The 14,932-nt window shown below is 43.0% G+C and overlaps 1 long non-coding RNA gene across 1 annotated transcript in view; it reads left to right on the plus strand.

Annotated features, from left to right (window-relative positions):
- The first annotated feature begins 351 nt into the window (after positions 1 to 351).
- The window catches only part of LOC142741137 (uncharacterized), a 46,846-nt gene continuing 32,265 nt past the window's right edge, over positions 352 to 14,932 (plus strand). Inside the window, exon 1 of the long non-coding RNA XR_012881010.1 lies at positions 352 to 435. This is a non-coding gene — a long non-coding RNA (uncharacterized LOC142741137). The remainder of the gene's footprint in view (positions 436 to 14,932) is intronic.

Raw genomic sequence — 14,932 nt, forward strand, 5'->3', positions numbered from 1 at the left:
AGAAACTGATTTAAAGGACCACTATCAGGGCAAAAATCTGTTCTGAGCGCTTTATTACAGCTCTGGAGGTCTCCCAGATGGGTCTGAGCCTCTCTTTTTTGTTCATTTTCTGTAAGACCAACACTTTTAAAAGGGCCACTGACAGATACAATTGCTCCAGCGGTCACTTAGTACACAAAGGAGTGTTCCTCTCTGCTGCACTAAGCCACCGCTGGACCTAAACAATAATTCGCTGTAAAATAATAAAATAGATAATTGACATAACTGACAATGCGTTGTGTGACATGTCCAACATTCCAGCTTCTTTCTTCTGCGAATGCCTCAAAGCTGGCATTCTCTCAACATCAGGTGGGAAGAATGCCAGCTTCCAGTCATGCGCAGGAAAAAGAAGAAGCCAGACTGCTGGACTGATGTCATGCATCGCAAGCTCACAATGTAAGTTATTTATTTAATTTTTTTACTGCTAATTACCATTGTTTCAGTCCAGTTGTGGCTTTATACAGCAGGGAGGAGCATTCCTTGCTGTACTAAGTGAACATTGGAGCGATTGATCTGTCAATGGCCCTTTAAACATATTGTACGGCTCTCGCGGAATTATATTTCAAAATATGTGGCGTTTACGGCTCTCTTAGCCAAAAAGGTTCCTGACCCCTGATCTATAGGAACAGTAAAGGATCACTAATCCCCAAAATGATGTCAGTATTTCCAGAAGAACTGTAACAAAGCCCATGGTGTATTGATAAGGAACAGCTCGATTATTAGAGATCCTCCAAATAAAAAAGATCATGCCCGTATCACGGTACAGAATTAGGAATGTAACAGCTGTATGTGGCAGGACATAGTCATAAGAACAGTCAAAATAAAAAATTGTGGATGTGGGATTTTGTACTGGACAATTAGTTCCAGCACTTGATCACCCACAAATAAATAAAAAAAATCATAAGGGGTGAAATTAGTTTCATGGTCTGAAAAAAATGTGCTCTACAACCTCTCCCACAAGAAATAATCCGTACTTGGAAAGCCCACAAACTAAAAAGAAAATATAAAGAAATTGACTCCCTAAAAAGACCCCCCACCCATTTTTTTTTTGGTGTTAAATTCTAGTAATTTGAAACCGTGTGAAACGTTTCGAAACAGGGGTGGTTACAAAGGGGTGGTTTTGATTGACACATGGGGCAATAAAAGCGGGTACCCCTCCTGCTGCCATGCTTGCTACATACCCGACACCTTCTTTGGGGATATTTTTGGGTCTCAGTGGAAGGAATAGGGTGTAAAAAGTGGCGCTCTGAAAGCCTGCGCACATCCTCAGATTCGTAGGATTCTGCAGGTATAGTGGAATCAAAAAGGAGATTCTCAATGACCTTCTCCTGAAATTGAAGAAAAGTGAGTGTTCCTTGGGCTTTTTTGAAAATAACAAAACTGTTATAGGTAGCAACCTGGATGAGATAGATTGCTACCTCTTTGTACCAGGCCTTATTTTTGCGCTTCACCAGGTAAGGCTGAAGCACCTGGTCGGAAAGGTCTACACCCCCATAAATTTGTTGTAGTCTGTTACACAGACAGGTTTCTGCTTTGCAGTGGTAGCCCCCCTCTCCGTAATTGTCACAGTGGTGGTGTGTACAGTGTGACAGCATGTAGACATCATTCCTGTCGGTCCACTTCACTGCCAGTAATTCCTCACTTGCAAGGGCCATGGATGTTCCTTTTCCCAAACGCCTGGACACCAACTGTTGTGGGAATCCCACTCTGTTCTTCCGTACTGTCCCACAGGCCCCTGTATTTGCAGCATGGAGGGCTTTATAAAGGGGAACACCAGTATAAAAATTGTCTGTATAGACGTGGTACCCCTTTTGCAGAAATGGCTCCATTAGTACCCACACTATTTTGCCAGAGGTGCCAATAGTTTCTGGGCAGCCTGGGGTATGAATTTGGCGGTCACTGCCTTCATATATTTTGAAACCGCAGGTGTAACCTGTTGTGCTCTCGCACACTTTGTACAATTTCACCCCATATCTGGCTCGTTTGGAAGGGATGAATTGACGAAAGGAAAGACGTCCTTTGAAGCTCATGAGCGATTCATCTACAGACAAATTTTTATCAGGGGTATACAACTTTAAAAATAAATCACTTAGAAGGGTGATTAATGGCCTTAATTTATTAAGCCGATCATAGGCTGGGTCACTTCTTGGGGGGACTTGGGAATTGTCAGTAAAATGCATGAATCGCATTAGGGCCTCATAGCGGTTTCTGGACATCACTGCTGCAAATACAGGGGTAGCGTGGACAGCACTAGAAGTCCAGTAGGACCGGACAGATGTTTTTTTAACCAAACCCATATTGAGGGTAATGCCTACATTTTTTTTAATTTCTGGGACACTTGTGGGGCTCCACATTCTTGAGTAAATAGATGCAGGCTGTTGCAGAACAAACTGCCTAGCATACAGATTAGTCTGCTGGACTATCAAGTCTAGGACCATATCACATATAAATAAATGAAAAAAATTATAGGGGGTAAAATTTTGGACGTCAACACTAATTCCTGGAGTCGCTTCAAATTGGGGTACTTGGGGGGAAAATTATAGTGCAGGATCCCACATCACGGGAGGGACTGCAACACTCGGCCCTGCACTTGACACCTCTACAGCGACTGACGTATCTACCACCATAGGACTATGGGGTTCAGTGGTAGAATTAGAATCGTCACTGTCACTGTCGGGAACAAATTCTGAAGCGGTGTCTGTTTCGCTTTCAGAAGAATCGGAACATAGCAAGGCGTAGGCTTGCTCCGCACTGTACATTCGCTGAGACATATTTATAGATATGTGTATAAGTCCTAACCCTAAAGTAAACCTAAAAACGACCCAAGTATTTTTTTTTTTTTATATAGCAGACGTAAAAAAATTTCAATAAAATAAAGCCCTAATGTAGTATTACGGCCCTAAACACTAACGCTAAACTAGCCCTAACCCTAAAGTAACGCTAAACTAGAACTAACCCTAAAGTAACGATAAACTAGCACTAACGCTAAGCTAGATTTTATATATTATATATATATATATATATATATATATGTGTGGCTCTATATTCTAGGGGGCTGTATGGCACTATCTACTGGGGTCTATGTGGCGCTATACAGGGGGAGGGCTGTGTGGCACTATACAGGGGGAGGGCTGTGTGGCAATATCAATATATGGGGCGGTTGTGTGGCACTATCTACAGTGGGAGGCTGTGTTGCACTATCTACAAGGGGGCGCTTTGTGGCACTATAAACAAGGGGGAGGGCTGTGTGGCACTATCTACTAATGGAGGGCTGTGTGGCACTAAATGGGGAGGGCTGTGTGGCTCTTCTAGGGGGGCTGTGTGTCACTATACAGCGGGAGGGCTGTGTGGCAATATCAATATATGGGGGGGGCTGTGTGACACTATGTACAGTCGGAGGCTGTGTGGCACTATCTACAAGGGGGGCTTTGTGGCACTATAGACAAGGGGGAGAGCTGTGTGGCACTATCTACTAAGCAGGGGGCTGTGTGTCACTATACAGGGGGGCTGTGTGGCACTATATACAGGGGAGGGCTGTGTGTCTATCTACTGTATGGCACTGTCTACTAGGAGGGCTGTGTGGCAATATCAATATATGGGGAGGGGCTGTGTGGCACTATCTACAAGGGGGGTGTGTGGCACGATAAACAAAGGGGGGCTGTGTGGCACTATCTACAAGGGGGGCACTATACAGGGGAAGGGCTGTGTGGCACTATCTACGGAGTGCTGTGTGGCACTATGTACTAAGGGGGGCTGTGTGGCACTATACAGGGGGAGGTCTATGTGGCTTTATCTACTAAGGGGGTTGTATAGCACTATCTAGAAGGGGGGGCTATGTGGCAATATCAATATACGGGGGGGGGGATGTGTGGCACTATACAGGAGGGGCTGTGTGGCACTGTTTACTGTGCGAGGCTATGTGGCACTATCTACAAGGGAGGGCTTTGTGGCACTATAAACAAGGGGTGCTGTGTGGCACTATCTACAATGGGGCACTATACAGGGGGAGGGCTGTGTGGCACTATCTTCAAGGGGAGGGCTTTGTGGCACTATCTTCAAGAGGGGGCACAGTGTGTGGCACTAGCTACAAAGGGGGGCTGTGTGTGGTGCTATCTATAGGGGGCTATGTGTGGCGCTATCTGTGTGCATTTAATAAGATTCAACCGGGTATGTTGCGAGACAAGCAGGGGCGTAACTAGGAAACACTGGGCCCCATAGCAAACTTTTGACTGGGGCCCCCTACCCTGGGTGCCACACACAGCCCTCCCTTGTAGTGCCCCCCTGTAAATAGTGCCATACAGCTCCCTCCTGTAGACCGTGCTATACAGTCTCCCCTGTAGACAGTTCTATACAGCCCCTCCAGTAGACAGTGCTATACAGCCCCTCCAGTAGACAGTGCTATGCAGTGCCCCCTGTAGACAGGGCTATACAGCCTCCCCATGCAGTGCTATACAGCCCTCCCTTTAGACAGTGCTATACTTTCAAGTATCACAAAGAGGGACAATCGATGCGTCGCGCAGCTGCATTTTTTTCTGTTAAGCCACGCATCTAATCCCAACCAATCCCCGCCCATACACACCCGGTTCAGTCCACACAGTATAATGCTCCCATAGTGCCCCCACACAGTTTAATGCCTGCATAGCTGCCACCATACAGTATAATGCTCCCATACAGTATAATGCCCACACAGATTACCCCCATACAGTATAATGCCCACAGATTCCCCCATGCATTACAATGCCCAAACAAATTCCCTCATACAGCATAATGCCCCATAGCTGCCCCCATGCAGCATAATACCCCCATAGCTGCCCCCACAGTATAATGCTCCTCATAGCTGCCCCACACTGTATAATGCCCCTCATAGCTGCCCCCACAATATAATGCCCCCATAGCTTCCCCCACAATATAATGTCCCCATAGCTGCCCGCGCAGTATAATGCTGCCCATAGCTGTCCCCACAGTATAATGGCCCCCCTTACAGTATAATGCCCCCCATAGCTGCCCCCACACAGTATAATGCCTCCACAGTATAATGCTGCCCATACAGTACAATGCTCCCCATAGCTGTCCCCACAGTATAATGCCCGTCATATAGTAAAATGCTCCTATAGCTGCCACCATATCAGCCCCCCTTCCCTACCCAGTATTATGCTCCATAGTGCCTAATAAAAAATGACAACATAATTACTTACCTATCCCCGTTCCCACGACGGGTGGAGGATCCTTCTCCTCCGGTCTGTGCTGTGAGTGACTTGGCGCAGGCAGGCGCGATGACTTCACAACATCGCGCCTGGCTGCACCGACCCGCTCACGGTAGAGTGAATGCTGGAGCTCCGGTCTCCAGCATTCAGGAAGCAGGACCAGCATGGTCAGCAATTGCAACCGTTGCGACCCCTAGAGCTACACCACTGTTACAGTAGCCTATGGCAGAGCAGGGAGTTACCACCTTGCTCTGTCATAGTATTCAATAGCATCTGCGTCTGAAGGACACAGACACTATTAAATATGGCATTGCTGCTGCAGTGGTAGTTACGCCACTGGAGACAAGCTGGTGTTATGGGGGTTTATAGTAGAGTGGGTGCTTAATTATTTGTATGATAGGCCCCAGGGGCTGGAGTTGTTGGACGTGTGCTTGATCCTGTCAGTGTTGTGGCGGATGAAGCTGGGCCTGCGTCATCAGTGGCGGGTGTCAGCTGTATGTTGCAGATGAAATCCTGCTGTAATGGCAGGGACCGGAGCTAGCTCCGATCCCTGCCATTAACCCCTTAGATGCAGCGATCAAAAGCGATCGCTGCATCTTAGTGATTTGTAGCCAAATCGGCAGCTCTGCGATGCGAGCGCAGGGGTGCAGACGGCTGCTATGGGAACAGGAGGCCTAACAATGGCATCCTGGTCTGCTATTACGGAAGCCGATAAGGCCCCGTCTGGAGGTGCAGTATAATCGGCTTGCTGTCACTGAACCACTGACATTTCTAATACATTGTACTACATAGGTAGTGCAATGTGTTAGAACATAAATCAGACAGTTGGACCTTCAAGTCCCACAGTAGAACTAAAAAAAAGTTGTAAAAAATGTAAACAGAAAAATTGTAAAGTAATAAAATAAAACGCAATTGTCCTTTTATTCACATATCAAGCCCTTTATTATTCAAAAAATCTATATAAACCATACATATTTGGTATTGCCGTGTCCTTAACAGCATGAACTATAAAAATATTATGTTATTTATCCCGCGCGGTGAACAGTGTAAAAAAAACAACTACAAAACAATGCCAGAATTGCTGTTTTTTTGTCACCTTGGAATAAAAAGTAATCAAAAAACTGTAGCTTGTCTCACTAAAAACAAGCCCTCCTACAGCTCTGTCAACGAAAAAATTAAAACGTTATGGCACTTACAACATGGCGACAGAAAAAAATACATTCCTTTTACAAAAAGTTATTTTATTGTGCAAAAACTTGTAAAACATAAAAAAGTGCTATAAATTAGGTATTGCCGGAATCGGACTGACCCACAGAATAAAGTTAACATGTAATTTATAACGTATGGTGAACGCTGTATAAAAAAAACTAAAAAACTATGGCAGAATTGCTGTTGCTTGCCTCTCAAAAAATAGGATAAAAAGTAATCAAAAAGTCACATGTACCCCAAAATGGTACCAATAAAAACTACAGCTCGTCCCACAAAAAAAAAACAACCCTCATACCACTACGTCTATGAAAAAATAAAATAAGTTAAAGCTCCAATAAGTCAGAAAAGAAAAAATATGCAGTTGTGCAGGCCGAGGGGAACATTTTTTCTGTTTCAAGAGGCGATTTATCAAGGCCCTAAAATTAGGGAACCAGAAAGGGGATAGCCCAAACATATCTGCTGGAAGCGAGGACGCCCACATTACACCAGGACAACACTTTCCCAGCAAAATTCCCCAAACTGCAAAGGTGCGGATTGTGGACCAAAAGGGGGATGAGAAAGGACACCATGTTTCAGTGCGACACTGGCCTGTGGGGAAAGGATTGATTCACAGCGTAACACACATCTATAGATTATTTTATTGTTTTTTTTTTACCCCATTATTATGATACCTGATTATGCCCTGATATAGTCCGCACAGCTTACATATGCCCCCACATTATAAACTGAAATACCAGTAATATTCAAACAAAACTACTGAGCAAAATCCACGCTCCAAAAGTCAAATGGCACTCCCTCCATTCTGAGCCATATACTGTGCCCAAACAGCATTTTACTACCACATATATGTCATCGTCATACCCGGGAGAACACTTTTAACAATTTTTGGGGTGTGTTTCTCCATGGCACAAGCTTGGCATGACATATTTGCCACTGAAAAAATAACATTTTTACTTTGCACCATCCGCAGCGCATTTATTTAAGGAGAAGACCTGTGGGGTGAAAAGTACTCACTACACCCCTTAATAAATGTCTTGAAGGGTGTAGTTTCCAAAATGGGGTCACTTCTCTTATTATTTCCCATCAGAGCCTTGCAATTGTGAACCAATAAAATTTGCCAAACTAGGCTTCATTTTCGCATGGTACACTTTCACTCCTTAGCCCCGTCGAATGTAGAGGCAAAAGATTAGGCTCACATGTAGGATGTTTCTAAAACCGGAATCACTGCATAATAATCAGAGCTGGGTACCACATATTAGCATATCTATGGAAAAATTGCCATTTTCCCTCTGAGCCTACACTAATTTCTGGAAAACACCTGCGGGGTTAACATGCTCACTACACCCCTAGGTGAATACCTTGAGGGGTATAGTTTCCAAAATGAGGTAACTTCTGGGGGGTTTTCACTGTTTTGGTCCCACAGGGTCTTTGCAAATGTAACATAGCTCCCAGAAACCAATCCAGCAAAATCTACACTCCAAAAGTCAAATGGTGCTTATTCCTTTCTGAGTCCTACTGTGTGTCCAAACAGCAGTTTATTAGCACATATGGGGTACTGCCGTACTCGTGAGAATTTGCTTTACAAATGTTCGGATGCTTTTTCACCTTTATTTGTTGAGAAAATGAAAAATTTTGCGCTAAACTATGTCTTAGTGGAAAAAAAAAATATTTTCATTTTCACTGCCCAATTTTAATAAAATCTATGCTCACAACACACCTAGATTATATTCTCAAGGGGTATAGTTTCCCAAATGGAGTCACTTCTGCGGGGTTTCCACTGTTTTGGTCCCATAGGGGTTTTGGAAAAGCGACATGGTGCCAATAAACCAATGCAGTAAAATCTGCACTCCAAAAGCCAAATGGCACGCCTTCCCTTCTGAGTCCTGCCTTGTGCCCAAATCGCAGTTTCTGACCACATATGGGCTATTTCTGTAATCTGGAGAAGTTGCTTTACAAATGTTGGGTTTCTTTATGTCCTTTCTTTGTTGAGAAAATGAAAAATGTTGAGCTAATTTTTTAAAAAATTATTATTATTTTTTTTAATTTTCACTACCCAATTCTTATAAAAACTATGAAACACCTGTGGGGTGAAAATGCTCACTAAGCCCTTAGATAAATTCCACAAGGAGTGTAGTTTCCTAAATGGAGTCACTTTTGGGGAGTTTCCACTGTTTTGGTCCCACAAGGGCTTTGGAAAAGCGACATAGTGCTGAGAAACAAATCCAGCAAAATCTGCACTCCAAAAGCTAAATGGCGCTCCTTCCCTTCTGAGCCCTGCCATGTGCCCAAACAGCAGTCTATGACCACATATTGGGTATGTCCGTATTCTGGAGAAGTTGCCTTACAAAGGTGGGGGGGGGGCTTTTTCTTCTTTATTCATCGTAGAAATTGGTTGTTTTTTTCGCTAAAACAACATCTTATTGGGAAAAAAGATTTCCAAAAATGTAATTTTTCATTTTAATTTTCACATCAAGATTCTAATTAAATCTATGAAACACCTGTGGGGTCAAAATGCTTACTACACCCCTAGATTAATTCCTGAAGGGGTGTGGTTTCCTAAATGGAGTCCCTTTTGGGAGTTTCCACTGTACCTTAGGGGTGTTGCAAATGCGACATAGAGCCGAGAAACCAATCCAGCAAAATCTGCGCTCCAAAAGCCAAATGGCGCTCCTTATCTTCAGAGCACTGCCATGTGCCCAAACAGCAGTAGATGACCACATATGGGGTAATTCCGTACTCTGGAGAAGTTGCTATCCAAAGGTTGTGGGCTTTCTCTTCTTTATTTCTTGTGGAAATTGTCTTTTTTTTTTATTAGCTAAAACAACATCTTATTGGAAAAAAGTTTCATTTTTCATTTCCAAATTTTAATTAAATCTATGAAACACCTGTGGGGTCAAAATGCTCACTACACCCCTAGATTTATTCCTTGTGGGGTGTAGCTTCAAAAATGGGGTCTTTTTGGGGGTGTTTCCTTTGTTTTGGTATCACAAGACCTCTTCAAACCTGACATGGTACCTAAAATATAATCTCATTAAAAAGGATGCCCCAAAATCCACTAGGTGCTCCATTGCTTCGGAGGCCGGTGCTTCAGTCTATTAGCACACTGGGGCCACATGTGTGATATTTATAAAAACTGCAGAATCTGGGCAATAAATATTGAGTTGCGTTTCGCTGGTAAAACCTTTGGTGTTACAGGAAAAAAAAGGATTAAAAATGAATTTCTGCAAAAAAAATGAAATTGGTAACTTGTACCCTTAATTTGCTTTCATTATTGTGAAACACCTAAAGGGTTAAGATACTTTATAAATGCTGTTTTGAATACTTTAAGGGGTTCCATTTTTAAAATGGGGTGATTTATTGAGGTTTGTATTGTATGGGCCCCTCAAAGCCACTTCACTACTGAACTGGTCCCTGTAAAAATAGCCTTTTGAAATTTTCTAAGCCTTGTAACGTCCTAGAAAAATAAATGAATGTACAAAAAAACTGTGCCAATCTAAAGTAGACATATGTGAAATGTTAATTAGCAACAATTTTGTGTGGTATTACTATCTATCTTACAAGCAGATACATTTACATTTTTAAAAATGCAAATTTTTGCAATTTTTCGCTATGTTTTGGTGTTTTTCAATATTAAATACTGAATGGATCGACAAAATTTTACTAGTATCATAAAGTTCAATATATCAAGAAAAAACAGTCTCAGAACCGCTTAGATATGTGAAAGCATTCTAAAGTTATTACCACATAAAGTGGTAAAAATTAGGCTCTGTCAGAAAGGTCAAAATTGGCTGCAGCGGGAAGGCGGTAATGTATTGTAATATATTTGTTATCTGTCTATTTCATTGTTGATGTTATTGTGTTGTTGTTTTTTATGGAGCAAACTTATGACTGTTATTAACTTCCGTTTGGGGATCAATAACGTTTATCTTATCTACAGGGGATGATGTGGCACTATCTATAGGGGGCACAAAGGGTGAATTATTACTTTGGGGGCACAAAAGGGCATGGTTACTAATGGGGTACGTTTATTGTATCGAGCACTAAGGGATCATTATTACCATCTGGGGCACTGTGCATTTCGAGTTTCTTTAGAGGGTGGGATATAGGAGTGGAAGATGCTGAAAAAGCAAGAAACCAACATGTCTGTGTGTAAAATTCTGCAGAGACGAGTCATGGCAGTAATAAGTCGTGACACTGGTCTGGGCCGGATGGAGAAAAAAAGGTAACGTTAACGACTCTAATAAGAGAAAGCATCACCTGTGAGTCACTGGATATAAATGTGCTGCGATCGCTTACAAGGTCGGCAGAACTCCTGTGTATAACTGGCATCTACCACTATATGGTCACTATATGGTGGTAATATTGGTCTTTGTATAGTGGTTTTTATTCAGTAACAGTATGGGGGTATTAATCAGTCAATATGTGGTGGTAATATGTGGTAATGGTGTGGCGCTATTATTCAGTGACAGTATGGAGTTATTATTCAGTCACTAAGTGGTTATGGTGTGGAGGTATCAGTCAGTAACATTAAGGGGGTATTATTCAGTCACTATGTAGTTATGGTGTGGTGGTATTATTCAGTAATGGTATGGATGTATAATTCAGTCACTATGTAGTTATGGTGTGGAGGTATTATTCAGTAACAGTATGGGGTATTATTCAGTCACTATGTGGTTATAGTGTGGAGGTATTATTCAGTCACTATGTCGTTATGGTGTGGAGGTATTATTCAGTATCAGTATGGGGGTATTATTCAGTCACTGTGGTTATGGTGCAGCAGTATTATTCAGTAACAGTATGAGGGTATTATTCAGTCACTATATGGTTATGGTGTGGTGGTATTATTCAGTAACAGTGTGGGGGTATTATTCAGTCCCTATTTGGTTATGGTGCAGCGGTATTATTCAGTAACAGTATGGGGGTATTATTCAGTCACTCTGTAGTTATGCTGTGGCGGTATTATTCAGTAACAGTATGGGGGTATTATTTAGTCACTATGTGATTGTGGTGTGGGGGTATTATTCAGTAACTGTATGGGGGTATTATTACATCACTATGTGGTTATGGTGTGGCGGTATTATTTGTACCTTTATATTGTGCTATTATTGGTAATATTGGTCTAATAATAGTGAGCTGTGCTCAGTAACAGTATGCAGGTAATATTTAATCTGGCATAGTGGTGTGATTTAATAACTGTATATGTATTTAGATAATTTTATTGTGTTAGAGGGGGGACTTATTCTTTGGGACTTGCAACGCCTCCTGGACGCGCTAAAAATCAGCGATGCAGTTCTTTGCACACCACCTTCTGTATTGACTGCATTATTGATACAGTTAGGGCATGCCCCCACGTGGCGGAATTCCTCCGCAACTGTCCGCATCAATGCCGCACCTAATCCGGGTTGCGGATTACGGCTGCGGATCTGCCCAAATGTGCAGTAAATTGATGCGGACTAGCTGCTGCGGACTGCGGGAAAAGTGCTTCCCTTCTCTCTATCAGTGCAGGATAGAGAGAAGGGACAGCACTTTCCCTAGTGAAAGTAAAAGAAATTCATACTTACCGGCCGTTGTCTTGGTGACGCGTCCCTCCTTCGGCATCCAGCCCGACCTCCCTGGATGACGCGGCAGTCCATGTGACCGCTGCAGCCTGTTATTGGCCTGTGATTGGCTGCAGCCGTCACTTAGACTGAAACGTCATCCTGTGAGGCCGGACTGGAGACAGAAGCAGGGAGTTCTCGGTAAGTATGAACTTCTATTTTTTTTACAGGTTGCTGTATATTGTGATCGGTAGTCACTGTCCCGGGTGCAGAAACAGTTACTGCCGATCGCTTAACTCTTTCAGCACCCTGGACAGTGACTATTTACTGACGTCTCCTAGCAACGCTCCCGTCATTACGGGAGCCCCATTGACTTCCTCAGTCTGGCTGTAGACCTAGAAATACATAGGTCCAGCCAGAATGAAGAAATGTCAAGTTAAAAAAGCAAAACGCATCCGCAGCACACATAACATGTGCATGACAGCTGCGGACTTCATTGCGGAAATTAGAATCTCCATTGAAGTCAATGGAGAAATTCCGCCATGAGTCCGCAACCAGTCCGCCACTGCTCCGCAACAGACAGAGCATGCTGCGGACACCAAATTCCGCTCCGCAGCCTATGCTCCGCAGCGGAATTTTACGCATCGTCTAAACGAACACTGCTAAATTAAAGTGGAAGTCAATGGAGAAACGGCTCCGCTGCGGATTAACGCTGCGGAGTGTCCGCAGCGGAATTTAAGTGAAATTCCGCCCCGTGTGAACCCAGCCTTATTCAGCATTTGGGGCCCAACTTTTAACTTTGCTAAGGGCCACACTTTGTCTAAAACCGGCCCTTCTTGAATGGGGAGTATAAATTCAGCAACAGATTTCCTTTGTTGCGGTTTACACGCATCAGAAACGCAGTAAAATTGCTGGAAATCCACTGGTGCACATATATTTTGCTATAATGAATGTTTCACACTAAATCCGCAGGTAAAGCCGCTGTGGAAAACGGCAGTGTTTCTGTAGCAATATGCGTAGCAAAAACGCACATTTGCTGCAGATTTCTATGGCAAATTCATCTAAGGCCTAATAGAGTACCAGCAAAGTAAATGAGTTTTCAAGAAATCTCATGTACATGCTGTTTTTTTTCTGCACGTAAATTGACCTGCCGTGCGTATTTTGTCTCAGCAGTTCATTTGTCTCACGTTTCCGCTTGCAAATTGTATCTGACTAGTTAAAAAGAACACACCTAAACCCGCAGCATGCAAACGCACCTATTTACGCATCAAATTGTGAAAACCACACCTAAAAATGCATCAAAAAACGCACGTTAAGGTGTGGTTTTTACCTGCACATTTCCTGCGGTTTAAAAATAACTATAATGTGCTCTTGTCGATGCCCTCTCTGTATCCAAAGAGAGGAGCAGAAAGGGTATTCGATAGGAGCCTACTAAATCTATTAACCAGCATGTACCATCCTACATAATGCCCTAGCGGAATGGGGGAGTATGGGGTGGGCTCACTAGCTATGCCTGCTCCATACAGAGCGAGCGTAAACTGCATATTACAGGTAATACCTCGGTCTAATAGGCGGGATCGGAGATAACTCCAATTCCAGCCATTTAACCACTTAGATGCAAGGTTCAATAGCGACTGCGGTATCTAAGCCATTAGACAGGGTGTGGCTTACTCTGTGATCTTCTTATAGGGGCCCCAGTGGGTGCTGATGGGTTGTTATGGCAGCTGGGGCTAATGAAGGCTCCCAGTTCTACCATCTTGGTCTTCCTATTAAGCCCTGCCTCTAGTAGGAGACTGTTAAAAATACCATACACTGCATTACATGTTCAAGTCCCCTAGAGGAACTAAACATTTTTTCAAAATTACCTCTCCTCCCCTTAAAAAAAATTAATTGTATTGACCCACAGATTAAAGTTAGCATGTCATTTTTATCATATGGTGAACGGCGTAAAAACAAAACCCAAAAAGCAATAGCGGGATTGCGGTTGATTTTCATTCCACCCCACAAAATAAAAGTTACTCAGTACAATAAATGATAAAATTTCAAACTTCAACTTGCCATGAAAGGGTTAATTAACCCCTCTTGGTTGTTTATTATTATGTTAATTAACCTGCTGTCCTGAAATTTGTCAGTGCGCTAGGTGGCATCCAAGGATTTGGGAGAGTAACTACGATTGCATGTAACTTTTTCAGCGGAAAGATTCTTGTTTTATTTGTTGGAATGTGTTTAGAAGGTAAGGAACCAATATGTGTGAGACTTTTTTAAAGTATTCATTTGTTAGACTGTCAGGTGTGCAAGATTTCTAGGGATTTAGTGACTTCTTTCATTTAAATTATAGTCAATTCTCGGTTTCACAATGCGCTAGCAAGAACATGCATTGCAAATATGTGCCAATTCACGGTAAAATCCCATACTGTTGTGATTTTTGGACCTATTGCATCCAATTTGATTTTTGGTAGTGTCATTTACTTTGGTAAATCTATCCTGTTTTTCCTTTAGCCATTTTTAGTAAGTGGCCTTTAATTACAGATTTTTGTGCACACATCTGTAACGTTGCTTTATTGACAACAGACAGGATACAGGAACGGATAAGAAAATTTCAGGATGAAGCAACATAATTTATTAACATGGGCAGTGGACTGCAACCAGTTAGCAGCAGGAAGCAGCAGTGACAACAACACAAGGACAGGGATGCAGAAACGGGTAATGGGCTAACCAGACAGTCCATAAACAAACAGAAGATGTGGCAAACACCGGAGGAGCAGAGATTAAGCTGACCTCAAATGGAACCAGGAGACACCAAGAGCAGCGACCAGGAGCAGGTGGTGTTACATCACAGGATTGAGGACCTGGCAGAAGAAGGCACAGGTCACATGTAGCAGGACTGGTACGCAGAGACAGCTGCAAGACTGGAGCATGATCACAGCAGCACAGCAGGAGATC

The sequence above is a fragment of the Rhinoderma darwinii genome, chromosome 2, assembly GCF_050947455.1.
Source record: "Rhinoderma darwinii isolate aRhiDar2 chromosome 2, aRhiDar2.hap1, whole genome shotgun sequence".
Lineage (NCBI taxonomy): Eukaryota > Metazoa > Chordata > Amphibia > Anura > Rhinodermatidae > Rhinoderma > Rhinoderma darwinii.